This window comes from Benincasa hispida, chromosome 1 (genome assembly GCF_009727055.1).
Source record: "Benincasa hispida cultivar B227 chromosome 1, ASM972705v1, whole genome shotgun sequence".
Classification (NCBI taxonomy): Eukaryota; Viridiplantae; Streptophyta; class Magnoliopsida; order Cucurbitales; family Cucurbitaceae; genus Benincasa; species Benincasa hispida.
In genome coordinates this window covers 3,218,429-3,227,458 of record NC_052349.1, presented here as the reverse complement: position 1 = coordinate 3,227,458, position 9,030 = coordinate 3,218,429, and the positions used below count along the sequence as shown (strand labels likewise).

Genomic DNA, 9,030 nt, shown 5'->3' with positions numbered 1-9,030 from the left:
ATTTGATTTAAATGGTTTACTTTTTCTGAACATTATTTATACGATTTCTTAACATTAAATAAAAAATCATAAATGAAACCAAAAATTCATAAATTATTGTAAATTAGTTGTATTTTTCTAATAACCAGTTTACGAATTCAACCTCAACTTTCCATTTTTATTTTAGTTTAATTCATTTTTTTTTCTATTGCATTAGTCCTTAAAAAAAAAATATGTATTCTCAAGAATCAAAACTAGAGGGGCAAAAAAATAAAATAAAATTCCTCTAAAAGAGTCAAAATTGAGTTTTTTTTTTTTTTTTTTTTTCAAAAGAGAAACTACAAAAAAAAACACCCAATTTCAGCTCAAGAATCATGATGCTTTCCCATGGTTTTTTTTTTTTTTTTTTTTTTGTGGTATACACATTTAGATATCTCTAAAAGTTATTAACCGAATTTTCTCTTTATTTTTTTTTTTAATCTTTTAATCTTTTTTTTTTCTCTCTCTCTCTCTCTTTTTTTTTTTTTCCTTTGAGAATCAAGTCCTTGAGCTGGTAATGGAAATTTGATTATGAGCATCCACTCAACTCCACAATTTCCTTTTTTTTTCCAAATCGGGGAACGTGTTTCTCTCTAAATGAGAATTTATCTTGCTTCTGTCGGAAGATCTCAGGCCACCGCAACGGTGCCGGACCGTACATTTTTCTTGCTAGCTTCTTGCTTTCTGTGACTTTGAGAGCTCGAAGAAGAAGAAGAAGATGAAGAAGAACGCCTCCAGCTTTTTTCCTTCGCCTCGTCCATTTCAATCTGTTCTTGCCGGCACTCTTTGCTACAAAATGGAGTGTTTCCTCTGCAATACAGTAACAGAATAAACTATCAATTCTCATATCAAAATCTCAAAATCAGAACAGACCACAAATCGGTGCGATCTAAACATAATTCAACCTAAAACTACTTTCCATCAGTCGAACAAACCTCTACCAAAAAAGGACCATAAATCAGATCTAACTAAGCCTAATTCGACTGTTCTCAATAACCGAACGGAACAACGGAGACATTTCAGGCGATGAGAAATTGAACGGACCTGTACATGAAGATATCGGAGTTGCGCCCGAGGGCTTTCCGGCAAAGGGAACATGCCTCGAGGAAGTGAGGCTCGTGGAGAAGGTGATCGGCGCAGCCGGCGTAGAATAGCGGCGAAGTTCTCATACTGAAAGAAGGTGAAGAAAGTACAAGGTGAAAATTGGCCGGAACTGAGAAAGAATTTGGGAGCTTTAAGAGTTAGGGCAAAAGATTCGATGAAGAAGATGAGAGAAAATGGGAAGCCGGGGGGAAGGAGAAAGCTTGAGCATTAGGGTCCATTTATAATTGCTCGCCCACAGAGTGGAGGAATCGGCTGCTTCGCGGACTACGATAACGAATTATTTGGACCAATACGTGTTAACATTTTTTTCTGGGATGGATCATTCGAATTTCTAATTTAGAGGTCAATAATAAAAAACAGGAATATGTTTTTTAATTATTAATATTTCTTAAAAAAAATAGAAATTTGTTTTATAACTATTTTTTGTTTCTTATTTTATATAAAGGATGAAAATAAATATATATAAAAAAATGTCCTTGGAGATAGAACACGCATCACTATTTTTTGTTTCTTGTTTTATATAGAGGATGAAAATAAATGTAAGAGGAAAAAAAAACAAAATAAAAATGTCCCTCTTCGGAGTCGAACACACATCAAAGAGGTGGATGGTTTCTTTGGACATGCATAACTATCTATAAGTAAATGATGAGATTTAATAGGTAAAAGAAACATAATTTTATAGAACATAAACTAGTAGTTTCTCAAATTTGATCTCATTTTCAGAAATATTTCTCAAATGAATATGAAACAAGTAAATTTATTAAAAATTGAGAAATAGAAACAGAAAACAGAAAACAAGAAACAGGAACTATATCAATTCAACCCTTAAGAACTTTAACAAAACATTATATCAATCAAAATTCTAAATTTTCGTACACGGTGAATTCAAATTCTTTAAGTTTTCAAAATTGTAATTTTTGCAAATTTTGTCTCAAATTAGACTTGTCCAACTTTCAACTTACAAGGTTTAGACTGTAACGTGATTGTTTTTAGGTGTATTTTTTTTTTTCTAGTTTGACAATTTATGGACTATGGAGACTAGAGGATTTGAACCACTTCTTCCACCTCTAGCATATATCTTTATGTAGTTGATTTGTGTTTGCGTTGCCTTTTATCTCCATTTGTTTTATCTCGGTTGAATTCACAATGTTTTTTTCATTTCATTTCCATCATTTTCAATTTCGATTGATAAAATTTAGTGCTTTTTCATGTGTTTTTTTTAGCATATATTCGCATGGTCATGATTTTAAAATACCCTTTATGAAACTTTCATCAGTTCGTTTATTAATTATTTATATTTTGGAAAGATCAATTTCAATTTGGACTCTAAATTGTGCTTAATAAATTGTGAAGATATATTTACATAATACTATTTCCTGCAGAAGATTATTATCATTATTTAATCAAAATTATTAAAATATATATATATATCAACTAAAATTAAAAAGTAGGGGACAAAAGCGAAATAAAACTCAAGATATATAGACGAAAATAACCCTAATTAAGTTTAACCAATTCACAAGTTAAAAAGAAAGTTCAGGGCTATGAGTATAAATTGCCTCTTAATTTTTACCCTTTTTTTAAAATATATATATATATATAATAGCACAAAATAGTTAAATTGGTTGAAATTGGGTTTTGATAGGTTGGTACGCGGCGCAGTGTATAATTGCCCCCAAGAAAATAAAATAGAAATGTTTTTTAAAATTTTCTAATTTTATTTTTTTAAAAAAATTGAATAAATAGAAATGGTTTTCAAATGGGTGGTTTTCGCTGTTCCGTGGTGAAAATCTATTGGCCATAAGTGCATGCATCTCTTTCCCCAACCCGAAGGGCCAAAATAAATAAAATAAACTTTTTTTTAAAAAAAATAATTAGAATTTGGTCCTCTTTCTTTTTCATGTTCCTACATTTCTCCCTCAAAATTATTGTATTTAACATCAAGTGGGGGAGTGCGCATTAGTAGACAAACAAAACAAAGTAGGTTCTATTAGCAAATTCTAATATAATATTCCATAATCTTTTTTTTTTAAATACACAATATTCTTTAATCATGTGTATTTAAATGGGATGAAAACGACTCATTAATGTAAATATAAGAAATTAAACACTTGGATCATTGACTATTGACGAATATCAATTATTTTTAGACATTGAAATGTGCATAAATAATTAATCCGCTAATAAGTTAAAGCTACAAAATATGATGTTAATATTCAATGATGCTTTTATTATAATAAAATGTACCTTTATCAACAAATTATTTATCTAAATATGGATGAGTATCTTGATTAAAAAAAATTATGGATAAGTATGGTAAGAGAAGAGACGATAAAAATCTAATATTTTGTTTTTACGACCATTATTTTATACATCAAATAATATTCACTTTTTATTAATCTCACAAGACGATCAAATGACTATAATATAATATTCTCATAACTTTATGTGATTTTAATATTTTAATTTGGTGACAGCCATTAAATTCATTATCAATAAATGATAAAAATAAAAAATTATATAAATGTATTTGAATATAATTTTTTATGCTTTTTTAGAGAAGAAAAAATTACGAAATGAGTGAAACAAACCTAATTCAAATCGCAAATTAGATTTATTTTGTCTAACATGATTTACGACAATCCGTTAATGATTGATAAAAAAAGAACATATAAATTTAGAAACACAATTTATAAAAATATTGATGAAAACGATTAACTGAGATAGTATGTAAATACAGTTATGTTTCATATTATTGTAGTACTAGATTATTTTCTTAACATATCTCATAAATTAATATCTTTCGATATAAAGATATGGACGTTACTTTTTGTTAAAAAAATATCAATATCATATCTTACATTAAAAAATATTTAAATAAATCAATCTTTTACCTTAAAAAAAATCTCATTTAAGAACCAGCCAGGAAGTTTCTTTTCACATACATATTTTAATATTTAAAGCCATTTTATTTACAATGTGATATGTATAAATAATCTTGTAAATATCGACGTATTAGTAGATAATGTTTTATATATATACGAATAAATGGATAAAAATACGGTAAATATAATAAACCACATGTCATTTATAGATGTATCATATCATAACTAATAATTGGTGTCGTGAATTTCAATGTTATAAATTGAATATATTTTAAACAAAGTTATACTTTGAATGATTATTCTTTTTTAAAAATAAGTTTAGACTTTGAAATCAATTTGATCTTTTAATGTGATGAATCCTCAATAGAATATTGAGATAAAATGTCAATATCACGGTGTCAATATCACGAATGAATGTGATAACAAATAAATACCAGGAAAATTCAGGCAAAAAGAGGCATTAAACCTAAAGTTGAAGGGCCTTATTGCAAATACATTAACTTTACTCATCTTATTCCAACTTTACCCTTATGTATTCCATAAATCACGACAGAACCATTGCTTGAGAAAAATAAAGAAGAAAATGTTGATTTTGAGACAAAGTGGCACTGATGTAATTATTAGGAAAAGATTAGGGAGAAAAATGGAAAAGTGAGTCTCGAATTCTCTCGAATAACTTATTCAGCCGTTTCGTTCCTTTAATGGATGGTGGGGCCCTGAATTAGGGCCCAAAGCGATATAATTGGTTATGGGAGGGGCATAAAGGTCAAAAGGATAAAGGGCAAAAGAAAAATGGTTGAAATATAATTATCATCCCCATACTTTAGAGTTTGTCAAATTTTAGTATTGTACTTAAATGCGTCCAATTTTAGTTAATAGTTCCTAATGTTTTATTGTTAAAAGATATATTCTGAATGAAAATTATTATCACATTAAGTTTGAGTATTTCTTAAAAAGGAAAAGGTGAGTAATTAAAATTCAGTTTGATACGGAATTTGAAAAAGAAAGAGATTCAATAAAAACAAATTTTTATTTTAGATTTTTAGATTTTTAGATATATATTTAGTAAAAGATTTATAAATTGGAATTTAATTTAAATAAATTGTTTAAAATGTGTATGTGATATATTTAGAAATCATAAAACTAGTTGTAGTTATCAAGTATTATCTTACATTAGACTATTATTAATTTATTTATGAACATATTTTTCTAACAAAATTTGTATGATAATTATTTTGTAATATTATATAATTTACATTGCATTACACAATAGATATTTTTATTTTAAAATAATAAATTGAGTTTATAGAAGATTACAGAAACCACTCATAAAGTATGGTGGTAGTTGCAATAATACACTCAAACTTTCAATGATAAAATCGAACATTTAAACATACATAAGTGTTAAAATTGAACCCTCAAACTTACATACTTATAGAAATTGAAACAATTGCATAAGTTTGAGGGTTCAATTTTTATCGTTTGATGTCTAATTTCTACAATTATATAAAGTTTGATGGTCAAATTTTAACACTTTATAGAAGTTTGAGGATCTGTTTTTTTATAAATAAAAGTTTGAGGGTGTACTTGCAACTATAATTATACCTTAGAGATAGACTTTTATAATTTTCCCTTGAATTTGTAGCATGACAAAAAAATTTAAATGTTTTAAATTGTATGTAAAATAATTATTATTTTAAATTTTAAATTTTAAATTATGAATACGAGAAAAATATAAAAATGTTATTTTTCTGCACAACACGAGAAATAATTTTAAAAAACATAACTTAAACACATATTTACTAAAATTAAATAATATTATACAAAAAAGTCCTGATTACAAGCAAATAAACTTTTTAAGTCTACTAAGATTTGATCATTTGAGAATACATATAAATTAAACCCTAAAATATTTTTTTTCTTAAAAAATGTTATTTTAATTTTTTTAATTTTTGGAAAAATGTTATTTCAAAATAAACAATAATAATAAAAAGCGTCTGGAGTCGAAAAGAGGCTTTGGAGCTGACTTGGTGGTGGGACCCAAAAACAAAACGAGAAAGAGGACAAAACAAGCCAACGATGCAGTGGAGCCCACCTGACTCATAGCCTTGCTGGCTCTACTCCCAAGGTCCCTGTCCTGCGGGGCCCACACCTTTCTGCCCGCATCCGTTCGGGCACTTACGGTCAGCACTCACCTTCCTCCACCTTTAGCTGCCCGTTACACGTGCGACTCAATCAGAGGCTCCAACCGGAGAAACTGCACGTGCTACGTGGCGATGATTCAAAACGGCTGGACATGCAGATTCCGGGATTCCTTGAGGCCGAAGATCACCGGTTGAGATCACGCCACGGTTGCAACCCATCACCATGAACCAATAAATAATTCAATCGCTAAATATTATAAATCTATTATTTTTTAGTAATATTAATTTTGCCTTTAGGGGCTTCGTTTAAAAAGAAGAGTGGAAGAGCTTGGGGATGAGATCAGGAGGATTCTATTTCATGTGAGTTTCGAAATTAAAAATTAATAAAATTATTTTTCTAAGTCAATGTGGTAACATTTATTTATTCACATGAATTATGGATGTCCACGTGTAGGTCTGTGATAAGGGCATTTACGTTTCAATTCTCAATAAAGTTTAAAATAATAAAAAAATAACGAAAATAATAATTGCAAAAGACAGGTGGGGTTTCATTCGTAAAGGACATTTATATTTCAATGTCTTGACAACTGGTTTTATTTGTTTCTTTAAGCATGTAATAATTGTTGTATTTTTAATAAAAATAGAGGTAAAATAGACGGTTTGGTTATAAATGTTTGAGGTTAGTGTTTATTTTGTCTCAAAAAGTTTTATCAATGACACTTTTAATCCATAAAATTTAAGGAGTAGTTTTAAATGATCTCAATGGGTCTTTGTTTGAGGTTTGCTAGATTTTGCATTCTTATAGTACTTTAATTATTCGTTGACTAATGACAGAATGTTGTGAAGAATGGTTGATTGTATTGTTGACTATACAAAGTAAAAATATATTCATAATTTAACATTTTTTAATTATTATTCTTTCCATCTATAATCCCCTTACTTTCTCAATCTCCCCCAACCCTATGGATAGAGGGGTTAAGGTTAGAGATGCATTTTCCATCTCTATCCACACTCCATTCGCCATTTCAGAGAGTTAGAAGTTGATGTCATGGTCGAGGAACTGAATTGTCATTGTTGAATGAATCATCTTTTAAAACTTGATGAATAGATTTTAGAAAGTTAAAAAACAATGCTCGCTCTGCCAAATACATGATACAAAAATAGAGAGAGATTGAAAACAATCAATTATAGGAAGTGTCTTGTTTCAAGGGTTTTTTTCTCCTTTGGTCTTCATCCAACAAAGCCCAACAACATCAAAAAGGTAGGTTTACCAAGTGAAAATTGAATAAGACGATAGATAAGAGAGAAAGAAGAGAGAGGTCACATCATTAGTGTATATATCATTTTACCGTATCAATTAGTTAAGGGTGATCATTGAAACCGCTAAAACCGAATCAATTGCTAAACCAAACCGGAACCGAATCAAAATCGAATTAATCTGGTTCGGTTCAATTTCATATATTTTCAAACCGAATAATTGTGGTTCGATTCAGTTTCAAATTTGAAAATCGATTGGAAACCGAACTAAACCGGTTTTTTAATAAATATATTAAAAAAATAATATACATAATTTAAAAAATATGAAAAGGCATCAATTTTTTAAAAAAAGAACCATGAAACCGAACTACTTGTAAGTTGGAAAGTATGAAAAAGCATAAAAAAATAAAAAAAATAAAAAAAACCATGAAACCGAACCAAACCAAACCGCTTATAATTTAGAAAATATGAAAAAATAAATAAAAAATAAAAAAACCACGAAACCGAACGAATATGTGGTCCGGTCCAGTTTCAAAAAATACATTTCTTTTTTAAATTTGCGGTCCGATTAGGTTTGAGCCCCAAACTAAACTGAATTAACCACGAACACCCCTATAATTAGTTAACTCGTCATTTACTAGCCAAATCATTTTACAGTTAGTCAACTAAAGGTCCAAGAGACTTTGGGGACTATTTATAATTATTTCTCGAATCTTGAGGACCAAAGTGTCTGTTTTGAAATTTGAGAGACCAAATAGACATTAAGTTCAAACCTTAGAGACAAAAAATACATTTGGCCTAAAAATAAAATAACTTATTAGAAAGGGATATAATTTATATTTATTTTAGAATTTCTCCTTTGATATAAAATATAATTGTGTATTTGGAAACTCTCCCAATAATTCATTTCATCATTCTCAACCCAAATTTTAATATAAACCTTTTTTAGTCTGTCAATTTCGAATGTATGTTTAAGGCAACTAAAAAAAAATGTACGTCCTGTTGATGCCAAAATTTAAACAATAAAAATCGTCCAACCTTCATGCAAAGACAATAGCAAATTTGTTTGAGGTGGAAAAAATGAGACTTGCAAAAAAGGAAATCTTATACCAATGTGGTGTGCACGCTCTGATGCTTGAGTTAGAGAGTGAATAAGCGCAACAAGTTAATAAATTTGGTAATGGAGAATAGATTTACTTTCTTCATAACTCGACACGTTTTTTAGATAAAATGTGAAGCTTTTGAATTGATAATGCCCAAATAAAATACCTGTAGCATTCGAAATGGAAAAGTGCACGTGGACCCATTTTCATATGTTTTCAAGTGGTGTCATTACATTGATGTATTCACAGAACTAGATGAGTGATCATTCTCAATAGATATCCGGAGCTAGATTAGGGTAATCATTAATCTCACAGTGTCAACCATGTCAAATTGGGCATCTTAAAGGCAATCGAGACCGAACACCTTCCCATATGCACATTTTGATCATGGAAGATGTTTTGGGGGTTAAATACATGCCCCATTAGGTACCTTGATAGATTTTCCATTGGGCAAGTGACTTGGGTCAACCCTCTCCATTAGGTATTTTTATGTTGATCTAAATTTTGTTATTTTCTTTC

At 29.1% G+C, this 9,030-nt stretch overlaps 1 long non-coding RNA gene across 1 annotated transcript; it reads right to left on the bottom strand.

Annotated features, from left to right (window-relative positions):
- Window positions 1-360: 360 nt before the first annotated feature.
- LOC120092472 lies at window positions 361-1,333 on the bottom strand. The gene is made up of 2 exons (XR_005486053.1): window positions 1,063-1,333; window positions 361-828 (listed from the first exon to the last, which is right to left on the bottom strand). It is a non-coding gene; the product is annotated as an uncharacterized LOC120092472 (long non-coding RNA).
- Between the last annotated feature and the right edge of the window lie 7,697 nt (window positions 1,334-9,030).